At 42.6% G+C, this 21,808-nt stretch overlaps 1 long non-coding RNA gene across 2 annotated transcripts in view; it reads right to left on the bottom strand.

Moving 5' to 3' along the window:
- Positions 1 to 1,524: 1,524 nt before the first annotated feature.
- Positions 1,525 to 21,808, bottom strand: part of LOC110363832 (uncharacterized) — a 45,208-nt gene continuing 24,924 nt past the window's right edge. The window contains exons 2-5 of one of the 2 annotated variants that reach the window (XR_002422167.2): positions 19,874 to 19,978; positions 17,245 to 17,504; positions 8,899 to 9,007; positions 1,525 to 3,528 (exon numbers count right to left, since the gene is read on the bottom strand). This is a non-coding gene — a long non-coding RNA (uncharacterized LOC110363832). The remainder of the gene's footprint in view (positions 3,529 to 8,898; positions 9,008 to 17,244; positions 17,505 to 19,873; positions 19,979 to 21,808) is intronic. The other variant, XR_010472666.1, reaches the window with a different exon arrangement.

The following is a 21,808-nucleotide window of genomic DNA, read 5'->3' on the forward strand; positions in this document are numbered from 1 at the left end:
CCAGGGAGCTCACTTTGTTTGGTAACGTTTCTTCCTTGTAAGCACTGCAAAAAACAGGGTGTTTTCTAAGCCCATGTTTTGCTGCCATTCACCAAGCACAGGTGTAAATTAATGATGATCTAATGAACTAAACAAGGGAGAAACGCTCTGCTAGTGAATCACCTGCTAACACCCTGTTTGCAGCTCGGGAAGAAAGCTTGTTTGTTTATGTGCCTCACATTTCCTTGTGCACAGTGTGGTATAATTTAAGAGATTTTTATTTCAACTGTTTGCTTATCTCTAATTACCATATGCTGGGGTTGTGTATTATTTCAGCGGCAAACCCTCTTAAATACCAAACCAGGAGCCATTTTGTCAGCAAGTCAAGTTACGGGAGCTCTGCATGCTCTCCTGTAATCACAGAGCAGCACATTGGAGATGTTTTAAAAGAAAAAGCCTTCTCCGCACACACCATCAGGTGATAACACTCCTTGTTTTGCTCATTGTAGGGTCTCCAGATTTAAGGCAACAAATATATTAAGTATAGAAAGGAGAGTGAATTCAGCAAGGATGCTATTGAACATGGACAAGAGGATCAGAGGAAACGGCCTCAAGTTGCACCAGGGGAGGTTGAGGTTGGATCTGGGGAACAATTTCTTCCCCAAAGGGCTGTGGGGCATTGGAACAGGCTGCCCAGGGCAGTGCTGGAGTCACCATCCCTGGAGTGTGGAACAGACGGAGATGAGGTCCTCAGGACATGGGGCAGTGCCGGGGGTGGGCTATGGTTGGACTCAATGACCTCTAGCATCTTGTCCAACCAAAAAGATTCTATGAAGTTTGAGGAAAAACTGGACTGAGGTACCCAGTGGCACAAAACCAGACTCCTCAGCAAACTCCTCAGCAGCCTCTTGGGGCTGTGCGTGGAACACAGGGGCATCCGTGCCATCCCATGGGTCCCCAACATGTCCCCAGGAGCCTTTAAGGCAGTGGGACAGCTCAAGATCCCCTGGCATGAAACAAGGGGATGCGATGCCCACAGTGAAAACTCCTTCCTGAGTCCTCTAGGCTCTCTCAAGCTGCTTTCTCCTTGTCTGACCCTCTGAGTTTCTTCATCTTCTGAGCTCTACCCTGATTATATTTGTCTCCAGTGAGTCCAATGGTCTCTTTTTTCATCTCCTCTGCCTGCTAAGCTCCCTCCACTACATCCAGGGTCCCTGTTCCTACCCATTCTCCATGTCTCACCATCTAAGCTTATATTATATTGAAGGTGGTGAGAGCCTGGCCCAGGTACCCAGAGAGGTGGTGGATGAACCATCCCTGGAGACATCCCAGGCCAGGCTGGACGGGGCTCTGAGCAACCTGAGCTGGTGAAGATGTCCCTGCTCATGGCATGGGTGGCAGTGGGTGAGCTTTTAAGGTCCATTCCAACCCAAACTATTCCTGAGCTGGGCTCTGAGCACATGTTGGAACTGAGCTTCCGTTCCTAGAGCAGAAGATACACATTTGCCAGGGAGCACTAGTGGTAAAGAGAAGGTAGCTCTGGTATCCTGCGCTTGGGAGGTTGTGTCTCTGCTGGCTTAGCCCTTCCCCATGTCATAGTAGCTGGGTCTGTTTTCTGCTATAGGTTTTAAAATTTGAGATAAGTAAGAATCATTGCTCTCTTAGAAAAGTAGACAAGAGCTGCAGGCAGACATTGATCAGAGGAGAAAGGGTAATTTGTTGCTGACCGTAACACTGCTAAATCACCTAAGGTGAGCGACTCTTCCCTATGCAGGTTATTGTGCTTGTCAAATTAAGCCAGAAATGTCCTGCACAAAATTAATTATTAAAAAAAAAAATAAAAAAGCAGGAGGGAAAAGGAAGAAGACAGAGGCATAGTCCAAAGGGCAATTATGCTTTATAAGGATGATTAATTATTACAGAAAACATGTTCAAGAAGAACAAGTGCTGCCACCAAGGCTGTTTTCTGGCACAACAGCACTGGAGAATTTGATGCTGCATGGCCGCATGTTGGCCAGAGCAGAGTTGATCCAAATTCTCATGGTATGACATAATCAGATCAACTATTCTAATTCAGGATAAGTGGATGTTGCCCATGGCAGCCCTTGTCCAGCCTCCCTTAGCTATGAGGACCCTGGTTTGCTCTGCAGAACCTTCCACAGCTGCTGGGACATCCCAACCAGGCAATCAAGGAAGGAGCAATTAACATCCTCTTCTCTTTTAATAATGATAACAACTAGGCCAACAATATAAAGAAACAAGTTTGTGAGGCACAAAAGCTCAAGCCAAAAGCAGAGAGCATGGCTTGGAAGGAAACTTTCTTGTTGGAAGTCATGGAACAGATGTGGCACTTGACAATCTCTTTATCTGCCCTCCAACACAACCCCTGATGTTTATTCATCGGAATAACAGCAATCTTATCACATTTTAAGACAGCTCACAAAATCATAGCCAGTTCCATCAGGAATAAATCAACATTGAAACAGGAGAAGAAAAGTTGATTATTCTTGCGGCAAATACAAGAACCACCATTGGTTTTATTATGGACTATCCAGGCCAGTAATAACATCTTTTCACTTACCAATGGGATGCTGAATCCACTCTCACACCAACTGGTACCCAGGAGCTGGTGGCTTCAGTTTCCCACCGGCCTCACCAGCCTTGGCTGCACATTGCTCTGGTCTTCCCTCCTCTGAAAGGCATTTGCTTTACAATATTAAAACATAGTTCTTCTTTCCCAAGGTGCTCACACATTTTAATTCTAACAGATTTCAATCACCAGAAACAGGGCTGGGAAAGGTTCACCCGTAGCTTATCTAATTTTATTTCTGTAATTGTTTGAGTAGCTTAAATTGTTGTCATGCACGAAGCCACGAAGAGACACCAAATTCCTTTCTATAACCCCGCTTTGTTGTAGTTCATTGCATGCTTAACCATGCAGAAATTAATACTTGTTAGTCCTGTGATCCAGTGCAGCTAATTCTGCTTTGCTCCTTCTGTCAGCCAACAGGCAAGAATTCCTAAATGTGACTTTTTTCCTCTCAGTCAGAGCTCAACAGCAGCTCTTCACTTAAGTCTCCACTTGCACAGCTGGAGATAAATCAAAGCGCTGCTTTAAACGTGCTGCCATTTCATACCCCGGTGGTGCTGGATACACACATGAAAGCAGGTTCTGTTGTAAGCAAACACTACACAGCATTAAAACCAGAAATGTATTTGGGAGTCAAGAAAACTTCCAACACCCAACCACAACAGTTCTGCTTCTCAGCCCCCACTTTTTTCACTTTTACTCCATTTACCATCACAGCAAGGAACACACTTGGATGTGCTGAGAGCAGCAGAAAAATCAAAGTTTCTTGTCATAAGTGGCTGTTTGTGTTCAGAGGAATTAGGAACTGAACATGGGATTTCGTAAGTGAAAAAAATCTTCAGGGGCTAAAGCTATTTCCAGGTTTTGCTTTTAATTAATGAGGCTTTGGAGTAGATTTCAACACAGCAGTTTCCTGAATGATTCAGCTTTTTGCTCCCAGGGAGGTGGCAGTCGTCAACCTGTTAGAAAAGTACAGCACTTGTGGATATTTTCACATCATAAACAACAAATAGAAGATTTCTGCATTATAAAGAAAGACCATCAAGTTCAGCCAGTTTTCAATCCACACAGGGGAGCCGCCTATTTGAAATGTTTAATTACTTATTACAAATCACACTCCAAACTAGATCAGAGCTGGGGCTTGGGAGCCTACAGGAGGATTTAGGCTGGCTTTAGGTGCCTATATGTAAATGCAATCTAGAAATCATTTACTCGGCATGAAAATCACCCTGAAGTGATCCAGGCTCAGTAGCCCCCTTTGCCCATGCAGGGCTGTGTCTGGGCACTTCCAGAACGGAAATAGCATTTGTGACTGATGCTTATGCCCTCTGGGCTATTTTGGTATCTTCTCTGAGCTTTAGACCTGGATTTGTCTGCCCTCTTGCTCCCAAAAGCACAGGGGTTAATCTGTCTAGCAAACACGTTAGTCCAAGCTCAAGCCATGCAGCCAGGCATAATAGACAACTGGTAAATTTGTTCTGGGAGCTGAAGCCTCCTTATCTTCCATGCTTAGAAATAAAGTGAGGTTTTTGTCTCCAGGCTGTCTGATGCCTAATATAGAATCATAGCAGGGCTGGTTGTTGCTGTCACCGGAGCAAAACCACGGGTGTTGCTCATGGAAGCACCACGACGGAGCAGCTCAGACCCCCCCAGGGATTTGGGGAGCTGCTAACAAGGAGTTCTGCATCACTAAACCACCCGGCCTTCAAAAATATGCCCTTTATTTCTTCAAAGTCCTGTGGTTTCCAGTGGTTTTTTTCGTTTGCACCTTTTCAAGCTTTTCCCCCCCCCAAAAAAAAAAAACACAGGCAAAAATTATGATCAAAAAGGACTTGAGTTTTCTGGTTTGCAGCCAAAAGCCCAGTTCTAATAAGCCAATCAAGAACTACAAAGGAAACCCCGGTGGAAATTATTTGCAAAGAATCACTGGGGTTATTTTGAAGTATAGTCAAACTTTCACTCAAGTTCTATGCAACAGATTGTGCTGCTTTTCCAATGCTAGACGTGGTCGAAAAAAGAGTGATGCTGAGAAGTCGACAGATTAACTGGAATGAGAGGGGTACAGACAGGTCCCCCCATGTGCATCACCTCTCCTCTGACCGCTGCAAATTCCACCTGCTCCCCGTAGACACAGAACGGAGCTTGAGGTGTTTGCCAAACAGTTTGGACAAAGGACTTCCAGCCTATGTTGTGTTTCTTGACAACTTCTTTCACTGTTCCTGAAGCACAATCAGCTGCCAAAACACATGGAATTAGAGCAGCTCCCTAGCTGCATCACTCGAAGTATTTTTAAACCAGAAAAATAATGACTCTCCAAACACAGGTAAATATATATTTCCTTTCGGGAAAAGAGATTTTTCAACACTCAGGACTCAAAAGCATCACCAAGAGCACCCAGTGCTTGTGGGAACAAACAGCAGAACTCAACGCTCTGCTTTTACTCGTGTAAACATTGCTGAATCTGTGTTTGCATTATTCATGCAGCATGAGGTGACCAATCCACTAATGCTGCATTAAGTAGGACACAGAGGAGGAATGTGTCCCTGCAGTTATTTAAATAACTTAAATATTTCAGGAACATGCTGCTTTCATGAAGAATCAGACTGAGACAGGCTAATGCTGGGTTTTCCAAGGGCATCTACAGATCCTGAGCATCCCTGGGAAGAGGACAACTTGTTTGGCACCCTGCAGAATTAACTCTCAAGATGTAGGTGTCAACACTAAATTGTCTTATTTATCTATTAGCCTTGATGAAAAATTATTTTAATAGCCCTCATTATCTTATTCATTTATAATTTGAGCGTGATCAAGAGCGAATACCTGCTAAGCTTACAAAAATAGCTCTCTATTTTTATTGTGTGTGAAGGCAATTGTCTCAGTAGCTCAGCTCACCCAGAGCCTCCTCCCTTTCTCTCGGCCTTCAAAAGTAAATGAGGTTTCCCCAAACCACACAGGGACTTCCACATCTCTTTTTCTATCCCTCAGAGGTCCACAGGGATGTGATACAAAGGCACAAAGAGCTGCACTTGTTTCCAAAATCTTCATCCCAGGACCCCTCCGAGCATCTTGCAGGGCTGGGAGCTGGAGCTCAGCACCAAATTTGATGACCCTCCTTCACACACATAACTATTTTCATTTATTTATGTCTCACCACACGCTGTTGCTAAAGGACACACTGGATTTCTACTGGGTATTATTGACTTGTAACAAAAACCTGCAGTCCCTTGGCAGCAATCACACCCAGAATTGCCCCGTGTCCTCAGGTCTCACAGGGCACTCAGCACCTGCGAGATGAAAACCCAGCTGTGCTGTTTGCTCCAGGCATCCTGCTGGAAACCATCTATATTTTGCATGGTCCTATATATACCCTGGCCTATCCATTCCAACAGGATTTCCTAAAATGGGAAGGAATCTGAGCATTTCTACACAGCATATTTTTCTCTTAAAAAATCATGAGTTAATGAAAGAAAGCACCACTTTCTTCCCCCAAAATGAAAAACCCACTTTTTTTTTTCCTCTCCACTTACTTCACCTCCCTTTTAGTCAAATATGCCTTTTAGGCAACAGAGCAGAGAGATTACAAGTAGAAACCTGCTTCTGCAACTATCATACTAGTAGTGTACTAAACTAGAGCCTATATGTGCTAATTATTGTGTTTACAGGTTCATCTGGAAACACTTGATGAGCCCAGAACACTCACCCACACCCTGTTCAAGCTCTTTAAACCAGGCTGAGCTGCTGCTGTACATGGGTGGAAAAATTCTGCATTATAGAGTATCCTTATTTCCTACATCAGAAAAAAAGCCTGAAAGAGAAACTTTTCAGGTTTAGAGCTTCTTTTAAATTTTATTTTCAAGGCAAGCAGGAAACCAGGTCTCTATCAGTTAAAACGTCTTGTTTTAGCTAAAAGAAAATAACAATAATCTGTCTTTCATCTCGCACAGCGATGCACACAGAACAAGGTCCTGCAGAGAACACGGCAGAAAAGCTGAAGGGTCTTGTTTTGTTTGAACCCAGCCAGGCAGTGAACGGTGAGATTTTTACTGTATCCTTTTTGTCTGAGTTTCTTGTCACAAAACCTCACCTCGCTCACGGGAAAATTTACAAGAAAACAAAAGCTTTCAACATTTTCTATGGAGGAACGAAACCAAAGCAACAAATGGCATTTTTCAGGCAGTTCCAATCACAGGTTATTATCCTTGCTTCTGTAACGCAGAAGGAAATTTGTTGTGGAATCATTTGCGTAATGGGCTGCAATTGAATTTGGCCCCGGATAATAGTAGATATGCTCAGGACCAGTTCTTCACACAAGCAAACAGCAGAGCAAACCAGCCGAGGTCTTTGAGCCCCATTATACCATCAATCGCTAAGCCTTCCTATTAACGCAGAAGCGCTTTTGAGTTATCTGTAGGATCACAAATGAAGGCTCAGTATGGAGATGTTTACAACTGGACCAAACGTTTATTACTAAAAGAAATCTCCGCTCCCTGATGGGTGATAAGTGTTGATTGGACTTCTGATTCCGACAGATGCTTTCCATTTTACCAATAACCAAGAGACCGCTCAACTCCAGCCGATGAGAGAAGCATATGGAGAGACAAAAATAGAGAACTCCAAAATTGGAAATTCACACAGAATACTAGGGAAAAAAAAAACAGCATGTTTCCATGAGCCCATTTTAAATTTATGCTGACGCTGTCAGTGTGAGCTATGGAAGAAAGTGAAAAAATAACAAGAAGTAGGGTCAAGGCTCTAGCAGCAACACAGACGGATCCTTGTGATGCAAATAATACCACGTTCTCTGACCCAAAATGAGCTTCACCCAAATATAAGCTAATGAGGGGTTTTAGTCTAAAAGATGCCAATCTGCTGCGTTCCCTTGATATAGAATTCATTGCTAAAAACTGAAGGAATGCATTTATCTCTTCATAGTTTAATCCTTTGGGAGGCATAAAGCTGTCATAAAGGCTGTGTGGGTTTTAAATGACACCTTAATGACTGTCGCGGAAGATAAGAATCAGTCCATTTCAAAAGATTTCCAGCGTTAGAAGAAAGATGGGACTGAATTATTCAGCCTGCCTGCAGCGTTATTGGATACCTGATCGCAGGTTATTGAGTTTAAAAAAACGCAGCTATTGCAATAATCGTAATTTATTGCTGTATAGGATTTGAGTTCTGGTTCCTACGAGCATTAAACCAGCTGACTTACGAACAATTTTTGTTTGGTTTTAGGTTGTGTGTACGTTTACTTTAAAATAGCATCTACAAGCATGGGAGATGGTGGGAGGACTCTTAAAGTAATGTAAGTTTTCCCTTTGCACCACTCATTGGGATACTCAGTTATCTGCACTTGTATTCTCAAAGTTCCCACTTCTAAAGAAAAAGAAAGGACCCTGACATAATTTTACTTTTAATAGTGCTAACTCTTTTTTTTCTTAATAGTAAAGGAAAAGTTTGTGCTTTTTGTTAGGTGCCAAGACAGGGGAATTGGTTTTTTAAATATTGCATTTAAAGTTTGAAGAAGTAATTAAAATTGTGTTGCATTGCATGCATTAGAATGAGACAGAGATATGTTAGCATTTAAAATAATAAAATATATATCTGTCTATCTTTCCATAAAGACTGATTTTAAGGACTGGTGAATAGATCACAACAGTCAAACGGTCAGGTTTCCTACCTGTTTATAACTAGAAAAATCCTAGATAACTGTCACTGGTGACCTAGATTGTTTCAGTCCTACCAGTTCCCAACAGGCTGCTGGTCTGATGGTTCTTGTGATCCTACTGCAGCTGTTCCCAGCAAGGGGAAATAGGCACAAGCTGTATTTTCAATACTGTTGAATCTCAGTCTTTCAGTCCTCACCACAAAGAAAAAGAGCCAGAAGTTGTTTAAAAAATTAAAATGTGGGGCTTTTATAAATGAAAATCATTTGTGACTTGCTAATGTTTGCAGATTAAAGCCCCAACCAAGAGACCCACTGGCAGCCACCCAGAAGAACAAACACAACATCTTCTAGAGGTGGTTGCTGAGAAACACTTCTCCTCCAAATGGCACCAGGAGGACGTGGAGCTGAGGACACCCCCCACAGCTGAGACCAAACGGTGCTTTGGGCTTCCAGAGCTGGAAGCCACATCTTCCCATGGGATGGGTGAATCTCCCACAAGTGACCCTGCCAAAATCTCTGCCATGTGTAGCCAGAAACATGCATCACCTCTGCAGTGGGTGCTCTGCCCTCCCTCCACATCGCCCAAGCCTTATAGACATTTTCCCCTTCTCTAATTTCAGGTAGCCCCTATTTTTTGGTGGTGTCACCATGTGAACATCCTCACCTCATCCTGTCTTCCAGGCAGGGGACACATGTGATGCCGCATTGTCCAGATCTCCTGCTCTGCACTCCAAGCCTGGATTCTTTCTGCAGAAATCACTTCTGCGAAATCCCTTGAAAAAGGGAAAACGTTAAGCCTCCACACAGCACAATTAAAGTCTTAGTCTACTGGAGACAAAACATTCCGTATAATTAATTTTGGAAGAGGACAGATGACATCACTCTCTATCCCACTCCAGATACTTTGTTCTCAGCAGTGAAAGATGAAAGCCGAATTTGCACAGATTTTCAATGACTCCTGCTTGGCCTGGATCTCAGCAAAACAGCAATTAAATACAGACTATTTATTTCACACGTTTGATTCCAGTCTCATTAAAAACATGCACTGGTCCTCATTACTGAGCTGGAGGCTGGAAAGACCCTTTGGTGACGTCTCCTGCAGACTGGTCCACCACCAAGCCAACCCAGGAACACAACGCTTAGCGATTACACAATGCCAGGCTCTGCAAGACAAGACTTGGCACTACCACGTTATTTCTTCCTTGTACGAATCTGCCCCCACAAATCCAATCTCATTTATTCTGCCCTGGAAGGCTGACAAAATAGGGTGACGATGACAGCTGTGGGTCAGTGAGGAGTTGTTGGAGCTGCCATAACAAGGACGGGCTGTGGTTCAGATCATGCTAATTACAGTCAGTCATTTTGCTAATGACTTATCCGATAATCTGGCCAAACAACGATGGTGGCAGCAGACCGCATAACTAAGAAGCTGGGAATAGGTGTAAACATCATTTTGTTATTTCTATCCAGCTTGTTGCACAGATTAAGTCTGAAAATTCGTTCTGCAGCCATGGGGGTAACACCAACACTTGCACAACCTGTGGCTGCTTGGAAAAGTGAACCTCTGCCCATCACCAGCTTCTCTAGGCAGAATTTGTCTCAGTATTTATTAATTTATCCTCAGCTGAGGATACTTTCGGCAGGCAGAGAGTTATTTGAATTAGCCCAGAACTTCGGACGTTCCTCTCCACTTGTTACTGCCCTGCTGAGCTGCTTTTGTAAGGACCACGTAAGGGCTTGCACTGCATTACATGCAAATTTTGGTGATCCAGCGCCATTGAGCTTTCCAAGTCCCCAAGAAAGGCTGCAGAGATGACTCTATCCAATCTACTTAATTTCTCAGCAAAACAGACACAACATGCAGTCTAGTGAATCTAGAATTTTGCCAAGTGGTCACTTTTTCTTGGCTAGAAACCCACAAAAAATAGCCATAATCACCATGACCTTCAAGTTAAATTAATCTCATAAAACAAGTTTTTAGTTCCTCATGCCAGCAGGATTGCATGGGCTTGATTCCACTTTATATTAGAGTAAGAAACTAGAAGAAAATAGGAAATATATAGACGACAACCCCTCATGCTGTCCCACCAGGTCTGAGTTGTATATAATGATTTGCATTTCCTTCTCTTTACAAACACAGTGAGAGACTCATACAGAGAATAAAAGATTCATCCAGCAGAAGGTTTCCTATTTCTGATACCCAGCTAAGCATCTTAAAAACACAGAAATTTAAAAAGTTATCTGCAACATACACATGTGATTTGGGAAGATAAATGTTTCCCCTTATTTGCAATATTTTAGATATCTCACATACTAATGAAAGCTCACGGGACATGTCTCAAGTGTCAAAAAAGATAGAATGGTTGCCCATAAAAATCTAAATGTGCTTATACAGCTTCTGAAACACAGCTCTTATAACTTCTGAATTGCTTGAATTTTCTATACTATTCATTTTTATGCTCTGTATGTTCAAAATTTTGCACATATAACTATTGGTTGTTCAAATAAGTACTTTTTCTATTATATTTAATAAAAAATGTTTCATGCAAAAGAGTAAACTGGAAAGTGAGGACAATTTAAGTCACTGCATAAAGATGAGCATCCTCCTCACATCGGAGTGTCTTTTACAAGACAACAGTTTAAACTAAGCACGACCTTTAACACAGCTAAAAACAATGTCAGCTACAAAAATCTACACCAAAACAACAGAAATCCCAAATCAAAGTAACCTGTTCAAATATTTATGCTTCTTTTAACAAGTTTATTCTTCAGCAGAATTTTGGAAGCCTGTAGAAGCCTGTAGAATTATCCAGGTCATTAAGAAAGCTATGAAGCAAGTCTTCACCATCACTCTCCAAACGCAAAATTCAAATTCCCAAAAATGGGAAAAAAAGGTCACAGGAGATACAGCTGTGACTCTTCTGTAGCCACTGCCTGATACCCTTTATCTGAATAGAGAAGACGGTTTTATACAATACTGCAATGTCATTTGATGTCAGTGCTCACTATTACTGTGAAAGGTTAAGTGATTTAAGTGAAAAAATTAATATTAAACTGGGAAATCAATTATCTGTCAGAGCTGTAGCTGCTTCCTTACCAGTCTCAGACAGAAAAGAGATACTTCTGCAACAGTAATTCAACAGAAAGGACAATGACTTCTTTATTGGCTCTTAAGTTATGAACTCTTTAAGAATTAATTACATTTGAAAAGAGAGCTGTAAGACATAACAGTAGTAGGGTTCTTTGGATTTGTTTAAAAGATGACTTTGACTCCTGAGAAATCCTGATGAAATTAACTTAGCACCCCAGAAAATAAAATAAATAGCTTGAATGCCAACTTTAAGGAAGTTCCAAGAATTCCCTGCCAAAAGAAGAAATAAAAGAGTGGTTAGAAATGTGCTGCGTATGGATTAAATGGACTCCCTCTTCAGGGAGTGGAGAGGCTGGTGAGATAAATTCACAGAGAAGCTGAGCAGGAGAAAAAGGATGACAGCAGCTATTTTCAAACCCATCCAAGCATGGCAGCCGGGTGGGTTTCGTCCTTTTGGGGAGTTATGGAGAGAACAGACAACATAATGTACCTGATCTGAGCAAACACACTTCTTTTTTTCTCTCCAATTTCAGCTTTTATCACAGCTCGCCCGGATCGCCCGCACAAGCAAACGGCAATTAGGGCAGCAGAAAGCGAAGGCAACAACAACACAGCGTGAAGGGGATTAAACCTTCCAGGTTGCTCCATCCTGACTGCAGCAGGATGAAGATGTCAAGCCTCACCCGGGTAACGCGCACACGTACGCATCTCCAGGGTGGCTTTAACGGGATGCTGAGATCCAAGCGAGTAATGCTTCTGCCTGCTGAGTATTTCACAAGCTGCCTCGTGGACCCTGGAGACCATCAAAGGATTCAGAGGAAGCTCAAAGACAGGAACACATCAGAAAACGCTGAGCTCACTGGCCACGGCTCGGGTCTTTGCGTAGAGGAGCAGCTGCAGTCACTGCTGGATTTATGGCCACCCAAGGACTAATGGCCACCAAACCTCTCACACTCTTCAGATCTCCCAGTTTATACCACAGTGCATTGAACTTCCAGTGCTGGAGAACATCCTATGGGGAGGAGAGAATCCAGGCTGGACGGGGCTCTGAGCAACCTGAGCTGGTGAAGGTGTCCCTGCTCGTGGCAGGGGTGGCACTGGATGAGCTTTGAAGGTCCCTTCCAACCCAAACTATTCTATAAACTTCAGTAAATGGAGATGAGTAGCAGGATTTCCTTCAGCTTTAGGACTCTCAATAGTTATTGATTTCTCTGCTTTAAGACAACTCCTTACATGGCTTTCTTGTAAGTAACTGGCTTAAACGCTCCCATTGGTTTCAGAAAGCTTTAGTGAAGATTACCTACCCACCAAATGGGATTCACCAGCTCTTAAATGGAAATCTTTGCTCCTCTATAAAGCATTTTTGCTTTAGCAATGCTTCTCTAAGACAGGATTGACTGAGAACTTGGGGAAAAAGATGCCCCAAAGACAGACCTCCACTTAAAAGTGTAATCTCTCTTAAAGCTCTGGAAAGAGAGGCTTAGAAAAGAAACTGCAGACTAAAGCAACCATTACTTCCTTTTGCTGTATTACTACTAACATCTAAACAGAGTTCAGCAATCTTTGAGCTGGATCTTCATCCATATGTCCCCTAGAACCTCGTGTGAGTGTAACGGCAGGTCACAGCCCTGAACCTCCTTCAGATTATTGCTATTTGCAGCTGGGACACTTGCTGGCTTTTATTTCCTCACATTTTAAGCTTTCAGTAGTTGGAGATCAGATACTTCTCCCACCACAACTGAAAACATCCCTTTATCCTTTGCTATGTTTTCTGCAAATTAAAAATACCAAGTTAACATCAGCAAAAGAACACATGATTTCTGTAAAAGCAACTTTCCAGTGACTCTATGTGTACTGGACTAGTCATAGTCCAGGTCCAAGAAAGGAAGAACGCACCATAGATTTGGCCACAGGCAGCCACTACCATTAGTCAAGAGTATCACTGAAATGAACAGCAAGAATGTTTTTCTGCCTGGACATTTCCAGTCGAACTGACAGTGGAAAAATCAGCCCTTGCTCCCTTTCACATATTCAGCAGGTTATTTAATCCCTTATTTAACTGTGAAATTTGAGCAATCCCTCTGTAAACGGGGATTATCTCCAACCAAAATATCCAGTTGAGGGGAAGGATCTCTTAATAAAAAAAGTTGTTAGTTTTCAATGTTTTAGCTGGCTCAAGAAATTAGGTCTGTTCTATTGATGCTTGAAAAGTTGATTCTCTCCTGGCTTGTCTTTTCCCCTTGCTGGAAAGGTAATATGGTCCCACTTGTGGTTTGGAAATGCAGGGAAACTGAGGCAGGAGAACTGCTGCAGGACTCTCCTTCTGCATCATATGGAAGGAGCAACATTTCCATGAGAATGTGATGGACCTGGTGGCCTCAGGTGGTTGATCGTGTCTGACAGCACCTGGAGAAAGGGTGCAAGTGGGTGCTGCTGCTGACATAAATGACCTCTATGAGACCAAAGAGATGAAGTCATTAACCATCCTTGGAAAATTTATCTGGGATCTCATTGCAATCAGTTTGCTGAGCACTTGGCTAGATGCTTCCTGGTGAAGGGAACACAAAATATCCAATAATATTCCAGCTTCCAGGGGAATTCCCCTGGAGTCTGAAGGTAAATTCCCTTCCTCTTTGAAGCATGCCCTATTTTTTATTGGCACACATAATGCCAGCTTTCACAGCTTCCATTCATCTGAATGAGTTTAACAGCTCACCTGAGTGCAAGGTAAAAGGTTTGGAAATTCAGAAAGCATTTTACAAAGTGTTTTCTTATATCATGCACTAAGTTTAGGGAATGGGAATCTTTTGAGTGAGGTACTAAAGGAAGTGCAGACAGATGAGAAGTAAACCAGGAGAGCGTATCAGAGGTGCTTCCAGCAAAAGACCAGACTTTAAATAGTCTTCTCCAATGCCTTTGGTCCAGCAGAGCCCAGAGAAATGTTTTTGCAGCCTTTTCCCCACAAACCCAACCAGAACCTTTGGATTTTGCAACACAGGATTAAACAGTAGCTGAGCTTTAATGAAGCCTGACAGTATCGTTCGCTTGCCTTGCCCGTAGATGAAAGGATTAATCTGTAAAGCTGGAACAGACCTTGAGACATCTTTTCCCAGGGCTACAGACAGCTTCACTGCACAGGCAAGACAGCAGAGCCAAGTGGGAGACTCAAGGGAGGGTTTTAGCCCCTGTTTAAAAACCTTGAGGGGCATCTTGCCCATTCTCCACCAGCAGCAGCTTTGTGGTGGGCGTGATGGAAACGTTGTCGACAAGTCCAAGTTGGGTGAAGGATGCTGGGAGGGAAGTGGAGGAGGACCTGGCGCAGGGGACCAGCAAGTACAGGTCAGAAAAGCAAAATGCAGCCCTATCTCCAAAGACCACCTGCCAGAGCACATCTGCTTTAACGCTCCTGAATGAGGCAGAAACGCTCCATTTCACTTACAACTGGTTAAATAACAGAGTGGTGCTGTCTGCTGTACGTAAACACGGCTGTAAAAGCAGAACAGCGCAAAGCCAACCCGCAATATCCCATTTTACTCTAAAAACACAGTATCTGTTCCTTGAACAAAGAAAACTGCTCTAGCAACATTGCTCTTTTTCAATCTCGCCCTGTCATATTTTTCAACACCTTGATTAGGGAAATCACAGCTTGGCACTCCCAGGGTTGGCAACTTCTCCTCACTCACCTGCCAGCCCCACTGACCCAGCACATCAACAAGCACGTCTGCTTACAGGACTAGAACATTTGTTTCTTGTCACCAGATTTTCTGAAGCAGCTCATGAAGAACTTTGTATTTTTCGCTATATTTAAAAAAAGAAAAACAAACCAAAAAATAACCTCTACAAATCTCCCAAACAGCCTGTATGAGGTAAATGCCCCAGCTATGCCAAAGTGCTCATAGAGTTTGTTATTTGGGAAAATTTGGGGAGTTCAAAAATGTTTCTCTGCTTTTCCCAAGGAAAATGAAGAACACAGATATCTAATAGCTTTAAAGGGCCTCTGTGGACTCAGCTTTCTTCATAAAAAAACTGCCATAGCTTTTTGCTGGGTATTTTTTCCGTAAGCTTCCATCACTGAAAGCACATATATTTTGCGGGGATGTGAACCACTCTTGCGAGCAGATGCCCAAGGGGTTACATTGCAGCTTGAGTAATAAACATGCAGAGCAGCTTCACATATTGATTTCAGACCGCAGGAGAAGAGTGCATCAGCATAGCCTGCAGATATTAAAATCACTTTTATTGTCAAATTCAAAGCCCGGGCAGCTCTTGTTGGATCTGCGAGGGCTTTTGGCTGGCACAGCAGAACTTGCAGCTTGTTTTTTGACTGGGAACCCAGGTACGGTTGGGGTATTTGAGCCTAGCCTTAAAGAATAACATAGACTCAGCCTTGGGACTGGGTTCTCCTAACCCTGTGGAGCAGAATCCTTGGGTCCAGCATGAAGAGCCAAGGTCACCTGCATGGGACACATCTCCATCTCCAGCAGCTCAGACTGGTTATTCCATCAGTTGATGGCAGCACAAAAAAAAGCACCATGAGAAGGAATGAGGGTAGTTTACTCCCTTCACAAAAATATTAATACTATTTAAAATTAAAACTACACCATTTGTAGTGTTCTTTAATTTCTTTTTTCTTCCAGGCACCTCAGGATTGCACAAACGCTGCCATGCAGGTGCCCCTTGGTGCAATGGGACACCACAGGAATTGGTATCCAGGGATGCTCAACCGTGTCTGTCTCAGATAGGCTGCTTGGCAAATGCATGTTCTAGGGGGAGTTAGGAAGTCTGAACACTTGGAGTAAACTAAAGAAGTTGGTGTGATGTGGAAAATGCTCCAGAGGTGATGGTGAAAAAAAAAAGAAGAGGGAAAAAGGAGATAAATAATTGGGGGGAGGAGGGGAGGGAAAAAAAAAAAATCACTGCCTTATAACTTAGAGAAGTAGTCATTTTAGTCGGTCATTTTAGTAAATACATTTTAAGGATCTAAGAATCAAGAAACTTAGGTTTTCTTCTCAGTTTTGGCATGTACTTTTTTGAGGAGACATGTTTTCAGGGAGCGACTTCCCTAACTGCATTAACTTTCGTCTGTGCATGAGATGCTGTAAAAGACAAACTCACACGAACTCTGGTAACCTAAATTCATTCATGTCTGTATCCTAAGATCCAAAAATGAGTGGGCTCAGGGAAAAGTATTATCTTGCATTGTTTGCCAAAGGGAGAATACTGGTTCTACACAGAGCGCACCAGAAAGCTCAGTTCCCCACGTAGGTCTTCAAAGCTGTAATCCCCAGAATTAGGCATGAGTAGGAAAAAAAACAGTGATCCATGCGGTGTCTTTATGACATCCACAAGTGTCATCTGTTTAGTGACACCAAGTTGATTACTGAGTGATAATGATTATTTCACAGGCACAATCAAGTTGTTCCTCTCCCATTTCAAGTGATAATCCAACCAAAAAGTTTCAGTCAAGACATGAGGTAATATTATTTCTTAGAAATACACTTTCCAATTGCCTACCTTTTAGCTGCTTTTGCACTGAAGAGCAGAAAATAAATCAATTCCTCACAGAGCTTAAATATCATGGAGATTTAAACCATTGAGCATGTCATACAATATCTTGGAGAAGAAAAATATACAGATGTATATATTTTGGTCTGAATAAATGTAATTTATACAGATGTATATTAAACACATGTTGTTAAAAAGCACACAAGACACTCATCCATCAGCACGTGAAGCACATAGGTAAAGTTAAGGACATACTTCCAATATGCAGCATTTATTTCCAAGCTACAACCATACCAGGTGCCCCCAGCAGACTTGCCCTTATCACTGCCAAGCTTCAGCAATACCCATGAGCAACCTCCGTCCATCACCACTCCCCTTCCTCTGCCTGCATCAGGCCCTTTCTGGGATGCTTACCTTATCTACAAGCTTGGAAAAATACAGATACTCATTTTCCTTTCTTTTCTTGCATCTTGAAAAAGCAAAAAAAAAATCAATTACTGTGCTGGGAGTACGTGGGTTACAGCAGCCAGCTCTTCTCCTTGGTACTGGAAAACCTCTTCTGTCCATTATTGAAACACAAGGGGCAGCTTCCTCCCGGTAAAGACGTACATCAAATGTGACTCTGCTCCTGCTCAGTGTACGGTAAATGCATCAAAAGGTGAATGACATGGATCCTGTGCCGAGAGACAAAGCGCAGATGGGTCAAGAGAGCACTCGAGCTGTTTCCAAGGGGCCAGTCCCCTGCAACAGGAGCAGAAATAACACCGTGCAATTACCCACCCAAACATGACTTGCATGGCTTCACCCAGACCATTTATCTATCTTTGAAATAATTTCCATACATGGTTCCCAAGACTGGTTTTAAAGGGTTACCTATAGGCATCCATCCTATATGGAGGGATAAAAATGTTTAGTACTATGGCTAACCTTGCTCAGTCAACTTCACCGCCGAAGAGCTGTCACAAGCTTGTTTTATGCCTAGTAAAACAACGACCTTGGGTCCCCTGGACAACAGATTGAAAGTTTTAACCCACTTATTCATCACCCGATTGCTGCCAACAAAATATTCTTACAGGTTAAAAATTCTTCATGGAAATATGTGAAGTAGAAGTAACTGTGCAGCAGTTTGCAGAATGGTAATGAACAAAAGGACCTTAAAATGTTTTATTCCTGTTTTACCACAATCTGTAGTGTATCTATGGGAAAAAAAAAAAAAGGTATAAAATAAATTACCAAATGGTGCTGGATTGCTAAGTGACACATTAAACAGTTATCACAACTTGCAAAGTCTTTTTACAGAGCTGTTCATATCCTATCAAAGGATTGTCTCACAAATCAACACCCAAGATAACTGTTATCTGCCTATTTAATGAGGGTTTATGCAGCCATATGTGGACACGTCCCCTCCACCACCAAAACCATCAGCACATGCGCCCGTTTAACACAAATGCAACAGCAGTTTTACAAGGTTCTGTACAATGAAAGCTTTTTTGTTCCTTGAGCGGTGGCAAAAGGCTGTAAAGACGTTTTTGAAACGGTGAAAAGCAGCAATAAATTTTTCATAGAAATTCACAATGAGTTCTGCTCGGTGGCTGTTAACACGGGCAACATGGATCTTTCTTTTCTCAGCAGCTCAGTTCTGAGTTGTGAAACACAGTGTGTGACAGCAAACGCATGAACACTGAGGTACCACAGAGAAGAAAACTAAACCAAATCACCTTTTGACTGCACACAATGAACAAAAACCCTTGGTCACCTCAACGCACAAGCTCTCAGCTGCTGCCCCTCCATGGGGTCAGTCCCTTATATGCTGGAAAGGGCATATTCAACATTGCTTAACGCAAACTTCTCAAGAAGAAAAGGTTTGAACAATCTCTGCAGGTCTGCAGTTCTTCCTTCCCCTCACACTCCACATGCACCATGCCAGGACCTCAATTCATGGGCATCAAAATTCAGGGAGGTTCAACTTTTACCTGAGATGAGCAACAGGAGGGAGTTATTTTGTCATTATTTTTCCACCTCCTTGATGAATTAAATCTCCCCCATGGAAAATCACAAAAGGAGATACACCCATAGATTTTTCTTCACCTGCCTCAAGCATTTACACTGTGATTCTCTTAAAAATAACATAATAAAGACATACAACCAGACTGATACAGCAAAGAGAAAGACTAATATGACCAGATGGCTTTTTGTAGCTTTTACAGACGAGTCAGGGTGCATTTCATATAATGACAAATGGACAGAGCAGCAGAGTAATGACTTCTTTGTGCCCAGAATTCAAATGCTGGTCCTTTGAGGCTGTTTGCTCGAGCAGTCAAGTGTGTGCTGCTCTTTTTCTGTTGGACAATTCCTTCAATAATGCAGAGGGGAAAAAAATAAAGAAATGCAGAGATATGTAAAGAAATAGCAGCAAAGGCAAAAGGCAGGCAGATAGATGAGAGAAAAATGCAGTGTTGTATACAAGGGCATTTTTCTTAGCAACATAAACCCTATTTCTTGCCCCTGTCTGCAGCTGTTTATTCTCTGCTGTGGCAGTGTGCACTACCTGCCTGCTGCAGGATTGAGATGCTGGTTCTTTTGAGGCTGGAATGGTCTTGTCCAGCATTTCTGTACATCTCAGGTATGAATACAAGCTCCCTGGGCCTCCAACAAAAGCCCTGTATTTTATTTATAAATAGGTTTAATGGTAGTATAATTATTCTTAGGGGTGGGAAGGAAAACATCGGCATCTTATGACAAGCAAAGAGACAAAGCAGAAAGGTGAATCCTGGTGTATCCAAATAAAATAATAGTAACTGGAAGCAACAGGTGACAGGACTCTGATTTCATTTATGCCTGAAAATTCATTTATGCTTGAAAATTCAGAGAATAACTGCTTTCAGCAAAGCTACTGCCTCGAATCCCTGCTGCCAGCTGGCAAGCTGAGGGGGCAATTCATTATGTGAAGTTCTGGATTTCTTCTGCAGCCTGACAAATGGAACATGCACCGTGCACCATTGCCAGGAAACATAATTCCTATTAAAAGGGAAGGGGAATGTACCTGTAGCTTTATGGAAAGCATATGATTTGTGACTGAGCTGGACTCTGCTTCGTACCCCTTCACCGCCTGCTCACAGCTCTAGAACTGGGTTTGCATGTGGGTTTCCTAAAGGGGAAAAATGAAAGTTATATTTACATCTAGTTTCCCTGCTAATCTAAATATGGCCTGACAAAGGCACTGACTGGGCAGTTGGGCAATTTAGATGTTTTATTATCTGGCTTGGGCACATACAATTGTTTTTTTGTACATAGCGGTGTGGGCATGTAAATCTGCACCACTTGGAGAAACATGGAGCTAGAAACCTTATTTAAAATAGTCGCATTTTTGAGCAGAGGAATCATATTTCTTCAGCCTCTCACAAGCCTCTTAAAATGCTTCTGTGGACAAAGGTGTTTCCTACCCCACACTTAGATGTGCAGTTTTTCTAAAGTCAAAGTTAGTGGGAATTAATACCCAGTTTTACATCCCATTATAACTGCAGGTCAAATTCAGTTGTTCAAGACTCATCTAAACTATGCAAAACCCTGAACTTGCAGCCTGTCTGAGCAAAACTAAAAAGACAATATACCAGCAAAGGGAAAATTCCTCTGATATTTCAATAGGAAGAATTGTAAGAGCAGTGCACCTTGCACCACAGTAAGGCAGCCTGAGAAAGACAAGACTGTTTTATCTGGATTTTAAGGGGCTCACATCAGCAAGGAATGCAGAGTGTTTGTTGCCTTTGAGTCCAGAAGATACCTTTGAGTCCAGAAGTTACAAGTCCTGCTGTTTCCTTTCCGCAGTGGAAAATCTTCCTCCGTCCCAAAAACAACAATTACCTCCTTCGCATTAAATTCAATGCATTTGCTTTTTTTCTTAAGAAACATGGGAATGCTGATTAGACCTAAAATGGTAAAAGCAAAATTTTGCTTTTACCTTTATCACCAGTCTGACCTGGGTCAAAGGGACAACATCCAGGATCCCCTGAACTGCGTAGCCTTCTGTTATCTAACTATTCTACATTGTACAACCCCCAAATGAGCTGGGTTGGTCCTGACAAGATCCAGTCCACCTGGGACAGGGCAGAAGAGCATAGAGACAGCAGAGAAGGGAAGAATCAAGACAGCGCGATCCTCCTCCTTGCTTCAGCACAACACATAGCTCAGATGCCTCTGCTGAGCAGCTCAGAGCTGACACATTGATGAAGATGAAGATGGAGAGGTGAAGTGAGTCACTGCCTGCAGGCACCTTGTGGGGACATGTGTGTATATATTTAAATATATAAAAAGAAGGGATGAGTCACTCCCTGGCTGCTCCCCCATGGAGAACCTGAGCACTGACTTTTCGTTGCTGACATCAGGCTGGGAGGAATGACGTCAGGCTGGGAGGAATGACGTCAGCAGAGCCAGGATCAGCCCAGCAGCAACACAGTGGCACAGACTGAAGACCTTTTTTCGAACTCTGCCTTGTTTTTGAATTATAACTGAATTCAGGAGAACCCCAGGCTTTTATCCCTGGAGGGATGAAAGCAGGGAACACAAAGACAAGGGACTGACAAGAAGAGACATTTCCACAAGATATTTATCAACATCTCCATTCCCAGCAACTACTCAGGAGCTTCCTGCACTGGTCTAACTGGGAGCTGGTTTAAACTGAGTGGCTGAGTAATCCTAACAGCAACAAGGAATCACCCATCCCTTGTTATCATCCTCTGCTGCAGGCAGTGTGCACCTCTTCTCCAGCTTAGCATCAAGACAAATCATAAGAATACCTTTGCAGTCTCTTTTCATTTCAATAGGGGAGCCACCAGCATTTAAGTTTAGCTGGTGAAAGCATTTTTAAAACTGTAGAAACAAACCATGCAGGAAAGCAAAATAAATTAAAGAAAAAAAACAAACCAAAACCCAACCACAGCCGTGATTAGAGTCTTTAAATAAGTGAACAGTTTGCGTTCCT

Source organism: Columba livia, chromosome 5, assembly GCF_036013475.1.
Source record: "Columba livia isolate bColLiv1 breed racing homer chromosome 5, bColLiv1.pat.W.v2, whole genome shotgun sequence".
NCBI classification, from domain to species: Eukaryota; Metazoa; Chordata; class Aves; order Columbiformes; family Columbidae; genus Columba; species Columba livia.